This window comes from Carassius carassius, chromosome 10 (genome assembly GCF_963082965.1).
Source record: "Carassius carassius chromosome 10, fCarCar2.1, whole genome shotgun sequence".
Lineage (NCBI taxonomy): Eukaryota > Metazoa > Chordata > Actinopteri > Cypriniformes > Cyprinidae > Carassius > Carassius carassius.
The window spans coordinates 490,007-510,006 of record NC_081764.1 but is presented as its reverse complement, the minus strand read 5'-3'; the positions used below and the strand labels follow the sequence as shown (position 1 = coordinate 510,006).

The following is a 20,000-nucleotide window of genomic DNA, read 5'->3' as shown; positions in this document are numbered from 1 at the left end:
ACGCACAGAGAGCGACTGACTCTGATCTCGGTGCAGACTCACAGATCTTCACTACATACATCTTCATTTCCTCCAGATCAGCGCACTTTAACAATAGCAGAAGATCAAACACAGTTAGCATTGCTCTCTGGTGTTCATATCCGACTACACAAACCATTATAAAGCTTACAGTACTGCACTGCAAACACACATCTGCTCGACATGTTCTGGTCTTCTTTTCCAGTACAAATACCTAAACATTCTTAAATCAAGATAGCTATATTTACTGGAGATGCACAGAAGATAACAAGCTTTTAAGAGTTTATGCTATTTGTGACAGATATTTGTTCTTGCTTCAATCACACAAGTCTTATTTTCTGAACAATGTAAATTATTGAATAAAACAAGAACAAATATCTCCAGATAGGCTCAACTTAATTTAAAGGGAAAACACGTTTCCGATCCCACTGGCAAACATTTTGGTAAGAAAAAAAGAAATTTTCAGAAAAGAAAATTATGCATCTTGACTTAATAATATTCAGATATTGTTCAGACATTCAGATATTCTTTACACTTTCATTATTCTCTTTCTTTGACCCATAAACACTCCTACATCGTGTCCTAACCAGGAGAAACATCTAATTAAAGATTATCTGTGAGTTTCTGTCTTAACCAGCTGCTTGCCTTCTTGTTATGCAGTGTTTATCTGGAAAGCCCCGCCCACCTGACGCCTGATTGGATCAAACCCATCATGTATATTAAACAGGACGCTGTCATCATTTACTCACAATGTTCTTCCGAACATGACTTTCTTCGGTTTGTGGAACATGAAAATAATTAAAATAATTTGTTGTTTGGTTCCCAATGTTCTTCAAAATGCATTTATTTGTGTTCTGTTGAAGAAAGAAAGTCTTATAGACAAATTAGGTATAAAATGTGTCACAGGAGATAGATTTTGATAAAAAATTACTTCTGTTGAATCTCATCATCTTCTCGGCCTCTCTGTGCAACATTAAGAGATCTTTTTTGTTTGTTTTTAATTTCCAGCAAGGAAAAAATGAATGCAGGACCCCATAGCAGATAAATAACAGACTGTGATCGTATGTCTGTGCCTCTTAATGTGTGTGTGTTCAGAGCAATGTTGCTTTACTATCATTTATAATCCATTTACTATTTTATGTACTATATTTAAATCTATATTTTCTTTTTTTTTCATTTGAAAGTTTTAGCAATTTTGTATTTTCTATTTTTTTTTATTCTGTTTTCATTTTAAGTTCATTGCAACATTTTAAATAAAAATGTTTTAATGATGTTCTGTGTTCATTGTAGTTTTATTCATATTGTTGTGTGTTGTATTCATATTTTGAGTTTGATTTTATTTCAATATTTTCTGTTTTCATTTTAATTTTAGTTAATTATTATTGCTTTTTGTTAATATTTAGAATTTGAAATATTTTATTTCTATATTTGATTTTTTTATTTATATTGTAGGTAGTTATTTTGTTGTGTTTGAAATTTATTTTATAAATATAGTTTTCATGTATTGTCTTTCTACTCATTACTGTGAGTAACAGACTGAAGTCTTCAATGCAGCTCACAAACATCATGTGCATTTCAGTCACGTGACACTCAAGAACCTGCTTTCACTGTAGAGCAGCGTGAACATTCTGCTGAACATCTTCAGAAAAGTTATTTCTGGATACACTAGCCCTTTAATTTCTTGCATGCATATCACAAACAGTACATTCACACCATGAAGATGCTAGGTAAGAAAACTGCTTACTTATCGACATTCTTTTAATATCAGCCAGAGATTCTGCAAACGCGTCGCTTTCGGCCTCTATCGGGGCGTTTGGTGCGCGGTGGGAGATAAGAGCAGACGGGTGACATTATTCTCTCTGAGATCGGGATCAATGCGGAGCGTTAAAGGTGAAAGATCACCGGGAGAGCAGCCACAGCTAGTTACCGTAATGGGGCTTTGGACGGGCGACTGCACGGAAGCAGATTGAACCGGACGCATTTAGAGAGAAAACAGGACAGAAGTCTCCAATTCAGAGAGGAGCCGTGCAGGAGGATACCGAGCTGAAAAATATCACACACACATCACTTCAGTCTAACGCAGCAGCATGTGTCCCAACCATCTGCTGCGCCACGCAGAAAACAGCTCCATGATAATGAGAGAAGAGGGAGGAAACGGGAAGAGACGGGTCCACAACAAACACACGGCCAAACTTCACCAGAACATCAAAATCAACCGAATGATGAAGAAAATCAAACCTACATAACTCCATTATGCGTTATCTTGACAATTAAACACATTTTATCTGACAAATCAGTTACCATAATGCATCTGTTGTTTTTTTGTGATTCTCATTATTATAATTATTATGAACAGTAGTTTGCATTGACATTACATTTTGTGCACTTGGCTTGAACTTTTCGCCAAAGCATTTAAGGATCACATAATGGAACATTTGCGGTATTTCTATAATTCAGCAATTTGTGAATGAGATATGTATTACTGCAATGAACACGTTCAGGTCAAAGCACCTATAAAGGTATTCATTCTTATGCATTTATAGACATTTTTGTTGCATTTAAGGCACGTTATTAAAAAACAAGATGTATTTGTAGCATATGTAATACAGCAGGGCCTACATTTCTGAAAGATAATTATATGCATTGCATTAACGACAACTTGACAAAATTATCTAAAATGCCATTAAAAGTAAAGTCACAATGCAAACCACCTTAAGCAGGTCACTGGCATTTATGCATTCGAAGACATTTATCCAAAGCAACTTTTGTTGCATTCAAGGTCACATTATAGAGGATTTACTTCCCATTTATGAAAATGTTCTTAATTGCCATGAAAATACAGTGATGTCACAATGCAAACTACTTTAGATGCTCTTACCCAAAACAGCTTGCATTGCATTCAAGGTAAACGTTTCAGAAAATCAGATGCATTCCTGTAATACAATAACTCTGCAATTCACTAATGAGATTTTTATGCATTGCAGTAACAACAACTTGTGAAGATGTTCTTAATTGCCATGAAAATGATGTCACAATCCAAAACACCTTAAGCATTACATTTACTGTACACTTACGCATTTGAAAACACTTTTATCCAAAGTGACTTGCATTTAAGGAAAATTTGCTGCATTCCTATAAGAGATTTATTACTGTGCATCTGCTACTTAATACTTAATGCATTAATTAATTCATTTTCTCATATATGATGAAATGACCCAACCAATGAGAGCATGCAGACTGTGCATCACATCACTCAACAACAATCTCTTCCATCGCTGTGATTAGGGAACAAACAGCGTTATAATTAACAGTATAAAGGCAGAAGATGGCCAAGCTACTAAAGGACCCAATATCAATTAGCACTAAAGTCAATGTTTCTACTCTAAACTCATTACAGGAGGCTTGATTTCAGCTTTAATTAAAATAGATTCGTGTGTAAAGCATTATGTGCTTCACACGCTTTACTCACAGCCTCACAAACACGTTCCATAAGCAGTCTGTGCAAACAGACAGACGCGTGATCAATGTCCTTAAACATCCACAGAAATAAATCACAGACATCTGATCACAGTTGTAACAGGAAACCTCTCAGAAAAGATCTCACTGATGTCTCCAACTGTGCTCAGATTTGCTCAAATCAGATGATCTTGCTGATTTTCTGTTTTTGACTCTTACTGATTTCTACGATGCCACGTTCACATCATGTAACGTGTTTCTTTCAACACGACCAGGACACTGGACTGGCCAATCAGAAGACAGAACTGGAACTGTAGGTTTCATAAACTTAATTTTCCACTGATGACTGTATAATATAAAATAACTTCTGCATGCAGAGCCGTGATTATGTTAATATGTCATTCAACATAAATCATTTCTAATGCGTGTGTGACATTTCAATAATGCACTCGTGCTAATGGACGGAACGTAAAATCAGAAGCTACAGCGAGAAAGAGATTTTGAGATGAAGAGGGTAGAAGCAAATGGATTTCTTTATTTTGGTAAAAGGTAAGCGACATCACTTACACCCCTGCCCTGAAGAACAGAGAGAGAGAGAGTGGATATAGATGGGCTCCTGAGCGGCTCTCCTCAGGCCAGCTATTAAAGACAAGAGCCAATCAACATTTCATCAGGCTGTCCTCTTTATCTCTCTATCATCCTTTCTTTCTCTCTTCTCCATCTTCTGAATCTGCTGCAGTAAAAGCGCTCAGAGAGCTTCGCTTCAGAACTGTTACGGGCCACCGTCATTAAAGTCAACAAGAAACGCAGTGAACCTAATGTGTATCTTGACATCTTAAAGTGCGCACACACACACACACACACTTGAGTCGTGCCCTAAAGCGAGTTTGACAGTTGCAGCCCGTCTCACGCAAACCTCGGCCTCCGGGGCCGGTCACATTATGAAACAATTACCCTGTTAATTGACACTTAATTAATCTAAAGTCAATTTAACCTTGACAGCGTAACCTTGAGATCCACATCCACAGCAGACATGACAGACAGAGAGAGAGAGAGAGAGAGAGAAACACTTCCTTCTTGTCTGTCCCAAATACAGCACTACAAGAGAAACATTCTTCCCACAGTTTGAAGCTTTGAATCCTTCATTCTTGTCTCTAAATGACTCAGAGAAACTACTCTATATACTTGGAGAGAATGAGACGGCAGTCACAATAGCTGCTAAATATCTATACACCATACACACCACACGAAAGAGATCATTTATAGTATTCAACTGTTTTATTTGATATTCTTAATTGTATATAATTACTATTATTAATATTAGAAATATTATCTGCTGTTGCTATTTTTATTGTATTTTATTGTAATCATATTTTATATTTTATTCTGTATCTAAATGCTTTGGCAATACTGTAACTCAAATGTCATGCCAATAAAGCAACTTGAACTTGAGAGAGAGAGAGACAGAGAGAGAGAGAGGGAGAGAGAGAGAGAGAGAGAGAGGGAGAGAGAGAGAGAGAGAGAGGAGAGAGAGAGAGAGAGAGAGAGAGAGAGAGAGAGAGAGAGAGAGAGAGGATGAAGATCTGGCTCCTAAGCTCTTCATGTGTGTGTGTGTGTGTGTGTGTGTGTGTGTGTGTTTATCACGGTGTGTTGGTGTTTTGCTGAGTTGGTCATTTAGATAATTATCACCTGACTGTCACTCACCGCAGACACTTGCCCCTCATCTGCATCTGTGTGTGTGTGTGTGTGTGTGTGTGTGTGTGTGTGTGTGTGTGTGTGTGTGTGCGTGAGTGTGTGTTTTCACTGAGGTAAGCATTACTAGTACTAGAACACATGCTGATCAAATCTCTAACACTTTAAGTAATAAAGTTCAGGAAAACACAGACACTTAACAGTCTCCTGATCTCTAATGCCAAATCTTTAAACTCGGCTGAATGCTGTTTTTTCAGCTTTTTTAAACACATTGCTTGCTAACACTCGCTCTGTGTTTCTTACACTTAGCCAGAAACAATTGTGGGTGAATGTGTCTCCTGTTTGCTGCCATGACGAGACACAGCTCTTCCTTCACGCCCAGCTGAGTCTGTGTGATTAAAGAGACGACGAGCAAAACCATCTGCCTGTCACACTCATCCGTCATCACACTCATTCTCCATCAGCAGCCCCTCCATCACTCATACGTTCACTCTGACACACACTCACACTCATGAACGTCTCACACCCGGCTGCAGGTTTTAGGGACGGATCAAAGGGAATGAGTGATTAGGAAGCGTCACTGAAGGAAAGAGGAAACATTGAGGTAAACACAGTATAACATGTGTTGTACAGTATAATATGAGTTCTTGAGCACACAGATAACCAAATGAACAAGCAGGGAAACTCAGTATTCTGGATGAAATCGTTTAGCAACTCCATAACGACCATACAGGTCATCCTAGTAAACCCATAGCAATCACTCAGAACACAGAACAAGAATAACAAGTGAGAAACTGAGCTTATATAGATGATAAGTGTAAATTGCTGTAAATCTTGTAAAAAATGATGTAGTTTAGTGGACAATATAATGATTTAGTTTTGTTCAGGTTGCTTCCTTGCTTTGTGTCTGACTTGACTGCTTGAGATGTCACAATAATGAACGCCTGTATGATTTTCCCAGAAGCACTTGAAGACAGCGCAAGTGTAAATATTCTCCGGTCAGCTTTCTCTTGCAGCACAAATACTGTCAGCAAGAATACCTCTTTTGCCCACTTGAGCTCTGAAGTGTGTTACCAGCAGCACAGTGAAGTGAGTTAAGCACATGTTAAGATCTGATGGCACCTGGAGAACTGAGATCATCTGATCCGATCTCAAGGGCTGGAGTTCACACACAGCGTCAGCCAAATGCACAGAAGCATCATCCGAGAGCAGAAAGAGCTTATGCTGGAGGAGCGTCTCTCTTGTGGTCTAACACAGCTAGTTTTTTCTCTTTTATCGGGTCTCTTTCTCTCCATATCATGTGAAGATCGCAGTCAGCTGTGATGCAGCGCGGCGCTGAGAGATGCCCACGCTCATCCCTCATCCTGCGATTCCTCCGTCTCTCCTCATGCACCCCATCTGGGCCTGAATATCGATTAAGCGTAAAGAGAGATTGAATCTCTCGGTCGGCGGTCGGGGCCCCTGAGGGCCTCCAGTACAAAGAGTCATGACTTTAACACTCTGACCGTTGTCCCTTCAGCTTCACTGCACTAGTATAGTCAGTTAAGTGCTCTAACTATCCTTGACTGCGGTTGGTTAGTGTTCTTACTGTGACAGTATCGAGCCATAAATACATTTCAAAAAAAGATTTGACATCGCTAAACTTCGACGAACCCACTGATCTTTTCACGCAGGATGGAAAACACCTTAGCAACTCCATGTTCAGCCTCCACCTGTGTGTGTGTGTGTGTGTGTGTGTGTGTGTGTGTGTGTGTGTGTGTGCAGGTTTAGACGACTTCATCAGGAGGAAGGTCTCTGTAAAAAACGCTTACTGCCTTGATTTATGAGATGATATTTTTCAGCCTCCTCTTATTCTGATGACTGGACAGTGTAAAAGCAAATGCTCTCAAGTGCACAGATAGTCAAGGTAAGAACCGCACTGAATACTCACACATCCAGACCCTGAAGTGCCATGATGAGCTACAACTGGACAGAGACACTCATATTAACACAAACACACACACACACACACACACACGTTCAAACCAGCAAATAGTGTTAGATGAACCAGCATCTCATTTAAGAGAAACTTACAATCAAAGCATACACAAACCCTTCTAGCTGCACAAGCTTGATTTCATGTGCTGTTGTGTCCATCAGGGATCCAAACTCATCAGAAAACGACAACAAGCACGGAAACGCCCTGAAGGAGGTTCAGGGGCATTTAAAGAAGAAAAAAAAGTGGATTTACTGTTGATTTCATGAGGATATAGGGAAACTCGCCATAGTCCCTTCCGCAGTTATTTGCTAAAATAAATAAATAGGTAAATACATTTTGTTTGTTTGTTTATGATTTAATGCCATCTACCTCGGCTATATTCATGGCGAGAACGAGATTAGTTAAGATAAATTAAGTTCTTAAATTTGATCTGAGATAAAAATTCTAAAACTTAATCTGGCCACACTTCATTAAAAATCTTTAGATAAATTAATAAAGTTGAAAAAGCTCTATTCACTTCAGTTGTCTCAGGCCACATTCACATTGTTAAAACAAAAATATTGATAAAAAAATAATAATTTTTAGTCAGGTCAAGCTCGTTTCAGAATACACATGGTTTTAAAGCAGCTTTAAAGAAAATCATGATGTTAATGTTTATAATGTTTGCTTTTTTAAGTTTAGTTTGGATTCAAAATGGCCAATTTTTGCCAAAAGGTAGCAAGTTTAAATCTCTGTTCTGTGTTCGACACCATAGATCATGACATACTCATAGATCGATTACAAAACTATACAGGTATTCAAGGGCAGGCTCTAAGATGGTTTAGATCCTACCTGTCCCATTGCTATAACTTTGTTTATTTAAATGGGGAGTCATCTCATTTATCATCAGTAAAATATGGAGTGCCACAAGGATCCGTCGTAGGTCCCCTTCTATTTTCAATATACATGTTGCCCCTTGGTAATATTATTAGAAAATACAGGATTAGTTTCCACTGTTATGCTGATGATACTCAGCTATATATCTCAACGAGACCAGATGAAACTTCCCAATTATCTAAGCTAACAGAGTGTGTTAAAAATGTAAAAGATTGGATGACAAATAATTTTCTCCAATTAAATTCGGATAAGACAGAGATATTAATTATTGGACCAAAAAATACTACACAGAAGGTGTAGTAGTCTGGGTGTTATATTAGACAGCAACTTGTCTTTTGAAAACCATATTTCCCATGTTACAAAAACTGCATTCTTCCATCTTAGAAACATTGCCAAGCTACGAAACATGTTATTTGTTTCTGATGCAGAAAAGCTAGTTCATGCATTCATGACCTCTAGACTGGACTATTGTAATGCACTTCTAGGTGGTTGTCCTGCTTCGTCAATAAACAAGCTACAGGTCGTCCAAAACACAGCAGCTAGAGTCCTTACCAGGTCAAGAAAATATGATCATATTACCCTAATTTTACAGTCTCTGCACTGGCTACCGTATCAGTTACAAATAATTATTACTTGGTTTAGCTCCTGCGTACCTAACTAGCAACATGCTACAATCCATCACGCTCCCTAAAATGCAAAACTCTGGACTTTGGTAGTTCCTAGGATAGCAAAGTCCACTAAAGGAGGTACCTAACCCTTACAAAGACCAGAGATGTTCGAAACACCTGAGAAGAGATGATGCCAACCCCTCAGAGGACTTCAGATGATGCCAACCCTCAAACAACATAAACTACAAGTTTGACTGCAACACATAATCAGTGCTGTTAATAGTGTTTATCGTCTGGTTGATTATGTCATTAACTGAATTTCACCATACATTTCTGCCATATGTACATCAATCATAGTCATAAGCTACTATTAAATATACTGTAAAGCTCCTTTGCAACAATTTGTGTCTTGAAAAGCGCTATACAAATAAACTTGAAATCAGGCTGAACACAATTAATTACATGACACTTGTATTCTCAGCATAAGAAATTAAACATCTTCTACGGTCAGTTATCTCTTCAGATCAACTAAGCAATACTTCTTGAGGATTTGTTTAATTAGTTTAGTTAAAAACTAAATCGTGTTAATCATCTATAATTAATCACCCTTTTGCACTGAGGTTTGAATGTGTCAAATAAACACAAAAACTCAAGTGTGAAGCAGACCCGTGTGTTTCTGACCAGAGAAAAAGATCTCAGCATCTGGAACTGAATCCTGGAGGTTTGACCTTAAATACATATATATTTATGTTTCTGTGACCTTAAATACAGACAGATACAAGACGCGGACACAAAGTAAAGATTAGCTTAGTTTGGTGGATGTTGAGAGTGTGTTGACGTCTTAAGGAGTGTGTGAGACTCTCTCTCTTTCTCTTTCTCTCTCTCTCTCTCTCTCTCTCTCACACACACACACACACACACACACTCATTGTAATTCATGAATTCTATTAGTGCAGCCCTGCAGTGAGCCTGTGCTTAGAGAATAAATAATGCTAATGATGATGATCGCTCATGCTGTCTCACACACTCTCACTGGTGTCTCTAGGGGCCACGGGCCCCCAACATGCACAGGTGTGTCTGTGTGTGTGTGTGTGTGTGTGTTTGGGAGTCTGACACTCTAATTGCTCTCAACCCTGAAGCTTCCTCTCCAGCCCTCCATCCCTAAAGGCCATCTGAGCCACGTCTGTGTGTGTGTGTGTGTGTGTGTGTGTGTGTGTGTGTGTGTGTGTGTGTGTGTGTGTGTGTGTGTGTCAGTGTGTGTGTGTGTGTGTGTGTGTGTGTGTGTGTGTGTGTGTGTCAGTGTGTGTGTGTGTGTGTGTGTGTGTGTCAGTGTGTGTGTGTGTGTGTGTGTGTGTGTGTGTGTGTGTGTGTGTGTGTGTGTGTGTGTGTGTTCAGAGCTTCTCAAGTGCTTGTCTTCCTCTCAGTCGACTGTACACTTGATTACTTTGTTTAATTATATAGTTCTGTAATATCTTAAATAATCCTGTGTTTGTCACTCACACACACTCATCTGCACTCAGTGTCTTCACATTCAACAACAGCTTCTGCTTTTGCTAGAGAGGACATGAAATAACACATTATTACTAATTATTTACTGAAAAAATAATTCTTAAAGGTGAAAAACATGAAAAACCATCAGGTCTGACTGAGCAAATGACCTTTGACATCAAGAACAAAAGATGGAGAAGGTTCAGTGTGAGAAACAGCTGTGACTGAACCCTCAGGCGTACACATCCCTGTACCATCTTACTCCTGAAAGTGAGTTTTCCTTGTATCTGCACCTTTTAAGGTTAGATAAGACTCAGATGTGTACTTTTGAGGGTCTGCTGCAGTCACAAGAGTTTTTGCATGTTTCTGAAAGAATTGATAGTTGCAAAATTGACTCTCGAGACTAAGCTTGATTTTTTTGTTTTGTTTTTTGCTAGTGGTATTTAGTATTGATTTTTCACAAACACACACACACACTACTTTGGGGTCGAAACAATTTTTTTTTTTTTTTTTTATTCAGCAAAAACACATCGAATTGATCAAAAGAGCATTTAAGTGACAAAGTAAATAAATTCTTAATATTCCAAACTATTTCTATTTGAAATAAATGCTTTATTTACATTTTTACTTTATATGTATCTATAAATACTGAAAGATAAAATGTATCAGTTTCCACAAAAGTATCAACTGTTTCCAACATTGATAATAATAATAAATGTTTCTTGAGCAGTAAATCATCATATTAGAATGATTTCTGAAGATCTCGTGATGCTAAAGACTGGAGAAATGATGCTGAAAATACAGAGAAATAAATTACACTTTAAAAAATATTCACATAGAAAACAGCTGTTTTAAATTATAATAATATTTCACTATTTTAACTGTATTTTTGATCAAATAAATACAGCCCTGGTGAGCAGAAGAGACTACTTTCAAAAACATGAAAATCTTCAACAATATTCATCAAAATAACAATGCCAGTGAAGTAGGCCTGCTTTGAAAGAGACTTCGAGAGAGAGGTGAGTGTTGGAGAACAGAGGGAAGCTTCTCTTTGTCTCTGGACGAGTGTGACAGCGTGTCATCATCAGATTGTTCTGAGACTGCAGGTGAGTCACATCCCTGACAGACGGACCAGACACCCAACAACAACAACAACAACGACCCTGAGTGGCTTCTGTCAGCTAATCAAATTCAGTTTCATTACCTCACTACATAAAAACCACGGAAATATCGTTAACTTGCCCGTGCCGCAAAAACCATTGAGAATCTATGAATAATGAAGATTAATAAGCACACAAATCATATTAGATAATTGAATTCAGCGCTGGTGAAAAATGAGACGGAATGAGAATAGTTATTCTTCCACGATTTCCCAAAGAGCCTTGTCAGGGATTCAATATTATGCCTCATAGATTAAACCATTACAGACAGGCTTCGCCAACAGACACAGACAGACGGAGGGATTGAAACAAAGAGCAGAATGGAAGGAAAAAGACAGAAATTTGTTTAAAGAGCAGTGATAAGGCGACGGCCTCGAAGACATGGGCGGTCTCTCATTTCCGGCCCCTGATGTTATAATGTATTTGCACGTCTTTGAGAAGCGAAAACCAGGAAAGAAAGAAAGAAAGAAAGTAGTGACCGTAATGGCGCAGATGAGAGGCTGAAACAATGTCACCAATCAATATCAGCTCGACCGGGCACGCGGCCACCGAAACACACTCTTAATCCATTATTTTTTAACCACATTTGCAGCATTTCTGCAAGTCTAAAGGTGGAGATGGATGAGTCGACTTGTGAAGTGTAATGTGATTTGGAGCATCAAAGGACGGATGAGCTCTGAATGCAATCAGGTGGCTGATTGCTATAAAAATCTTACCCATCATGCACTTGGGTAAGTTTGTGTTACACAAATAAGATGAAATACAGGGCTTTGAGTCAATAAATACATAGCCAGAGGAGAGGAGAAGGCTTTTAACCCATTAGAAGCACATTTTGTGCAAACTATTTTAAGTTCGCCCTGCAGTTTGTTATTCGTGTGCCTTTAGCATCAGCAAACGCAAGTGCAAAAATAACTGTTTTCAAACAGGTTTCCTATCAGTCATAAAAAACATTCTGACCAAGTTTTCAATTATTGTGGACTTAAAATTGGTTTTAATCAGTGTTGGGAAGAGTTACTTTTAAAAGTAATGCATTACAATACTGCATTACTCCATAAAAAGTAACAAATTGCATTACCTTTTATGGAAAATAATACATTACATTAGCATTACTTTTTGTCACCTGGGCTGGACTCACTTATCTGTTTTTTAATAATAAAAAACACAAAAGTTATATTTTTGGCAACTGTAAGGGCCCTTTCACACCAAAAGTGAAAGGAATAAGCCTCAGGCAGAGCCTCTTTTTTCTGCACTCACATTTATGCATTTAGCCAGCACTTTTATCCAAACCAACTTACAGTGAGTGCATTCAGACTATAATTTTTTTTTTATTTTTTTTTTACCAGTGGGAATTGAACCCATCACCTTATGCACTACTAACACAATGCAATCCCACTGAGCCATCAATACGTGAGAAAACAAAGTAACTGGCCTTACTTATTTGAAAAAGTGACTCAGATATTTCCTTGTAAATCTAAAAGTAATTACTTTACCAGTTACTTTACCAATTACTTGAAAAATGCGTTACTTTACCAGTTACTTGAAAAAAAAATTACCTGATTACATATCTTGTGTTACATGTAATGCATTACTCCTATCCTTCATAATATCTTTCTATCAAGCTTGTAGATAAAGCATAATGATGGTTTTGAGCACAAATCCTCATAACGTTCATCTGTAACGCTGGACACTAGCAGTGAATCAGAGCAGATACAGGAGGAGATTCACTGAGATCTGCAACACACACACACACACACACACACACTAAAATCTCTGCACTGCATGATGGGAGATGTTACTGTCAGAATCCAAACAAAAGACAGTGTTAAAGTATTGATGCTGAGAGAGAGAGAGAGAGAGGGAGCAGAGGTCAGACTGGAGAAACGAGGGACATTACTGACCTCTGCTGGCAGACGAGTGCATCACTGCTGTTCTAATGGACTAAAATACTGGAGATATAAGAAAAATAATTCTGACAAATATTGTTGAAATAGAGCTTCAATTTGGAAGGAAAAAATCTATCCATCATCTATCTATATATTTATCTATCTATCCAACTACAGTAAGATGTGTTGTTATCATTATGGAAACAGGAATCACAGCAAAAGAGCTCAAGCTCAAGTATATGTTTTCAGTGTTGATTCATCGTTGATGAGGGCATTTCCACTCATGAACTCTTTATTAGAGAATTTCTTGGAGATAATAAAAGGGAAAACACTGCTGGCCTCTAATCAGCTCTAGAACTGGTCAGAACTGAATGTTTCTGATCTCTGAAGTATTTTGTGTTCAGGTCCGTCTGTCTCTGTTTGAGCTCCATGAGGCATCTGTGGCTGACTGAGGTCAGAGGTCAACTGAGACACGGCCGATCTGATGTCACGCTGCCGCTGTCCTCTGCGCGGGACGTCTGCCATCAACAGGAAGTGACCCGTATCTGACGGGGGCTGCTGTTGGCCGATCATGTGAGCGCTGAAGCTTAGCCGGTACCTGAGGCATCCTCACCGCCGCTGACAGCCGCGCGCCGCCACACATACTGATACAGACACAACTAAGAAAGAAGACAGAGACAGACAGAGACCACACATACTGATACAGACACAACTGAGACAGAAGACAGAGACCGACAGAGACCACACATACTGATACAGACACAACTGAGACAGAAGACAGAGACAGACAGAGACCACACATACTGATACAGACACAACTGAGACAGAAGACAGAGACAGACAAAGACCACACATACTGATACAGACACAACTGAGACAGAAGACAGAGACAGACAGAGACCACACATACTGATACAGACACAACTGAGACAGAAGACAGAGACAGACAGAGACCACACATACTGATACAGACACAACTGAGACAGAAGACAGAGACAGACAGAGACCACACATACTGATACAGACACAACTGAGACAGAAGACAGAGACAGACAGAGACCACACATACTGATACAGACACAACTAAGAAAGAAGACAGAGACAGACAGAGACCACACATACTGATACAGACACAACTGAGACAGAAGACAGAGACCGACAGAGACCACACATACTGATACAGACACGACTGAGAAAGAAGACAGAGACAGACAGAGACCACACATACTGATACAGACACAACTGAGAAAGAAGACAGAGACAGACAGAGACCACACATACTGATACAGACACGACTGAGAAAGAAGACAGAGACAGACAGAGACCACACATACTGATACAGACACAACTGAGACAGAAGACAGAGACCGACAGAGACCACACATACTGATACAGACACGACTGAGAAAGAAGACAGAGACAGACAGAGACCACACATACTGATACAGACACGACTGAGAAAGAAGACAGAGACAGACAGAGACCACACATACTGATACAGACACGACTGAGAAAGAAGACAGAGACAGACAGAGACCACACATACTGATACAGACACAACTGAGAAAGAAGACAGAGACAGACAGAGACCACACATACTGATACAGACACAACTGAGACAGAAGACAGAGACCGACAGAGACCACACATACTGATACAGACACAACTGAGACAGAAGACAGACAGACAGAGACCACACATACTGATACAGACACGACTGAGAAAGAAGACAGAGACAGACAGAGACCACACATACTGATACAGACACAACTGAGAAAGAAGACAGAGACAGACAGAGACCACACATACTGATACAGACACAACTGAGACAGAAGACAGAGACCGACAGAGACCACACATACTGATACAGACACGACTGAGACAGAAGACAGAGACAGACAGAGACCACACATACTGATACAGACACGACTGGGAAAGAAGACAGAGACAGACAGAGACCACACATATTGATACAGACACAACTGAGAAAGAAGACAGAGACAGACAGAGACCACACATACTGATACAGACACAACTGAGACAGAAGACAGAGACCGACAGATACCACACATACTGATATAGACACAACTGAGAAAGAAGACAGAGACAGACAGAGACCACACATACTGATACAGACACAACTGAGACAGAAGACAGACAGACAGAGACCACACATACTGATACAGACACGACTGAGAAAGAAGACAGAGACAGACAGAGACCACACATACTGATACAGACACGACTGAGAAAGAAGACAGAGACAGACAGAGACCACACATACTGATACAGACACAACTGAGACAGAAGACAGACAGACAGACAGAGACCACACATACTGATACAGACACGACTGAGAAAGAAGACAGAGACAGACAGAGACCACACATACTGATACAGACACAACTGAGAAAGAAGACAGAGACAGACAGAGACCACACATACTGATACAGACACAACTGAGAAAGAAGACAGAGACAGACAGAGACCACACATACTGATACAGACACAACTGAGACAGAAGACAGAGACCGACAGAGACCACACATACTGATACAGACACAACTGAGACAGAAGACAGACAGACAGACAGAGATCACACATACTGATACAGACACAACTGAGACAGAAGACAGAGACAGACAGAGACCACACATACTGATACAGACACAACTGAGACAGAAGACAGAGACAGACAGAGACCACACATACTGATACAGAAACGACTGAGACAGAAGACAGAGACAGACAGAGACCACACATACTGATACAGACACGACTGAGACAGAAGACAGACAGACAGAGACCACACATACTGATACAGACACGACTGAGACAGAAGACAGAGACAGACAGAGACCACACATACTGATACAGACACAACTGAGACAGAAGACAGAGACAGACAGAGACCACACATACTGATACAGACACAACTGAGACAGAAGACAGACAGACAGAGACCACACATACTGATACAGACACGACTGAGACAGAAGACAGAGACAGACAGAGACCACACATACTGATACAGACACAACTGAGACAGAAGACAGAGACAGACAGAGACCACACATACTGATACAGACACAACTGAGAAAGAAGACAGAGACAGACAGAGACCACACATACTGATACAGACACGACTGAGACAGAAGACAGAGACAGACAGAGACCACACATACTGATACAGACACGACTGAGACAGAAGACAGAGACAGACAGAGACCACACATACTGATACAGAAACGACTGAGACAGAAGACAGAGACAGACAGAGACCACACATACTGATACAGACACAACTGAGACAGAAGACAGAGACAGACAGAGACCACACATACTGATACAGACACGACTGAGACAGAAGACAGAGACAGACAGAGACCACACATACTGATACAGACACGACTGAGACAGAAGACAGACAGACAGAGACCACACATATTGATACAGACACAACTGAGACAGAAGACAGAGACCGACAGAGACCACACATACTGATACAGACACGACTGAGACAGAAGACAGAGACCGACAGAGACCACACATACTGATACAGACACGACTGAGACAGAAGACAGAGACAGACAGAGAGCACACATACTGATACAGACACGACTGAGACAGAAGACAGAGACCGACAGAGACCACACATACTGATACAGACACGACTGAGACAGAAGACAGACAGACAGAGAGCACACATACTGATACAGACACAACTGAGACAGAAGACAGAGACCGACAGAGACCACACATACTGATACAGACACAACTGAGACAGAAGACAGAGACAGACAGAGAGCACACATACTGATACAGACACGACTGAGACAGAAGACAGACAGACAGAGAGCACACATACTGATACAGACACAACTGAGACAGAAGACAGAGACCGACAGAGACCACACATACTGATACAGACACAACTGAGACAGAAGACAGAGACAGACAGAGAGCACACATACTGATACAGACACGACTGAGAAAGAAGACAGAGACAGACAGAGACCACACATACTGATACAGACACAACTGAGACAGAAGACAGAGACAGACAGAGACCACACATACTGATACAGACACGACTGAGACAGAAGACAGAGACCGACAGAGACCACACATACTGATACAGACACGACTGAGACAGAAGACAGACAGACAGAGACCACACATACTGATACAGACACGACTGAGACAGAAGACAGACAGACAGAGACCACACGTCTGCAACCGGGTCTCACATCATCAAATATATGTTGCTATAAACTCCAAAATTCAGATACTATTTCTATATTTCAGATTTTTCTCCTGTGTCGAATCAAACATACACTCAGATCTCCTGAAAGATTTCAGCGGGGAAGAAGCTGAGTTTATGCCTGGTGCTGAATTTCAGATATCCGCTGACCTCTCTTCACCATAATAACGTGACATTCAGCCAAGTATGGTGACCCATACTCAGAATTCATGCTCTGCATTTAACACATCCAAAGTGCACACACACAGAGCAGTGAACACACACACTGTGAACACACACCCGGAGCAGTGGACATCATTTATGCTGCGGCACCCAGGAGCAGTTGGGGGTTCGATGCCTTGCTCAAGGGCACCTCAGTTGTTGTATTGCCAGCCAGAGACTCAAACCCACAACCTTAGGGTTAGGAGTCAAACTCTCTAACCACTAAGCCACAACTTCCCAGCATCTGTGCAAACAGATGAAACAGAATGAATATTCACATCCAGTGCTCGTGCAAACACACTCGCTCTGTACATCAGTGATACGTGAGCATCTCAGTGTTTTCATGTGTGTTCTGAATAATCTAATGATTGAATCAATAATTTAACCAGTGTGGTTATTGTTAACAAAAATTATTTAAAAAAAAAAGGGTTACACTTTAATTCAAGGTGTTTTTGTTACAGTGTAATTATATATATATATATATATATTAAAGTATTGAGAAAAATAAATTGGCAATATTGGTTTAGGTTAGTTGCATGTTACTAACTGTAATAAAACAAGCTGAGGTTGAAGTACTAAAAAGGTGAAATAAAAAAAAACCTAAATAGAAATATAATTTAAAATAAAAATGAAATGACAAAATTTAAATGACAAAAGGAAATAACAATATTACTAAACTTAAAATAAAATTAAATCATTATTGAAAATATGCAATTAAAAGCTAATTCAAAATATTAATAAATACAATAAAATTGTACATTATAACTCATACAAAAATCACACGGAATGTATGTGAAATGTATTCAAATTATTAGAATATATATATATTGTTGACATTGATATATTATATATACGTCATTTCATTCTTCACCTAAAGAAAAATAGCACTTACATTTGCATTCATACTTTAAAACTGTGAAAAATAAGATGGAAAAACATTTAAAATAGGATGAAAATTTGTGATGGCTATAATAATCAGACAGTAACAGAATATTTCCACACTACAGAGAATAAATCCTGGATATTTTAAGACAAGGGCGCCACCTTCAGGAAGGAATATAAAACTACACACACATAATCTCTCTCTTTCTCACACACACACACACTAGATATATTTTCCGAAATTGATCTAGTTGTGCTTTATGTCTTGTAAGGAATTTCAATCTTATTTAATTTTTCATATTTCATTTTGAAGTAAAAGCATTAGCTCTCCCTAAAAGAACAAATCCAGGACAGGAGGAAGTGATCAGTTAGTTATTCAGCATCTTTTTCTACTGTTCATGCATATAACAGAATCAGCTCCCTGTGAGGTTTTTATAGCACAAACACAGAGCTCAGCAGTGATACTAGCTGAATTTACATCCAGTTTTTATTTCCATTTCTATCAGTGAGTATTATTGTATAGCAGTGTATAATCTCAGTTTTTATAATATCTCTCCTAAAAGCGGTTAAAAAATGAATCTATTTATGCATGATATGATTTTGACTATAACTGGTTTGAATAAGGTTAATCTATGTGTGGATCTCAAACTGAAGCAGTCCAGAAAAGATTTGTTAAAAATAGCCCTGTTTGAACAGAGGCCTTTGTGTGGCTCTTTATGTAACATAACCTGCCAGTGTTCACCTGCTCTGTGCTTCTGTCCACGATAAATGTTGCTTGAGTAGTACAAATACACTGAGTCCTCAGCTCCACACACAGATACTCAGTGGAGAATACTCTGAACACTCTCTGTTTACTGTAGTACTTACTAACATGCATTCAGTGTGCACTGTGATATTACTGCATGTCCAGTGTGTTGTGGGACGCTGGTCTGTGAGCTCACTCATGTGCAGGTGACAGATGCATCACAGAGAATCCTGTTAGATGTGCTGCTTACAGTAATACACACACGTCAGACACACACACAAACCCACAGCAACTCACACACTTACTTAGAAAGTATCACTGCTAACAACACACTGCAGTGGAACCACTCTGATTTCAACATTCTGCAGTTAATTCAGTTCAACACTATTCTGTGCTAGATATTTCCTTCAGGAATGTTCCTTTAAAACACATTGTACACACCGGGTAGATAATAGTTCTGTCTACGCGAGCATCAGGATCCCAGTGGGCGTGCTATTCTGAGGGTTACCATAGTGACACTATATGTACCATAGTAACAGTGCGGGAGGGTACTATGCTGTGGGTTACCATAGTAACAGTGTGTGTACTGTGCCCAGGGTTGCCATAGCAACAGTGTGTGCCAGTGTGAGTGGGTGTGGCCCAATGCTTCATCAAGGTCTGAGTTGGAACAATGGAAGGAAACAGCCGGGCTGTTAATCACACACACACACACACACACACGCACACACAACTACAGTGCACTGCATGTT

The 20,000-nt window shown here is 39.5% G+C and overlaps 1 protein-coding gene across 2 annotated transcripts in view; it reads right to left on the bottom strand.

Moving 5' to 3' along the window:
- LOC132151479 (PRELI domain containing protein 3B-like) overlaps nt 1-20,000 on the bottom strand; it is a 401,075-nt gene that overhangs the window by 316,190 nt on the left and 64,885 nt on the right. Inside the window, exon 7 of one of the 2 annotated variants that reach the window (XR_009436412.1) lies at nt 10,329-10,340. The exons of the other annotated variant lie outside the window; for it this stretch is intronic. The gene's annotated coding sequence lies outside the window, so the exon portion shown is untranslated. Of the gene's footprint in view, nt 1-10,328; nt 10,341-20,000 lie in introns of those variants that run through there. 2 annotated transcript variants of the gene reach the window in all.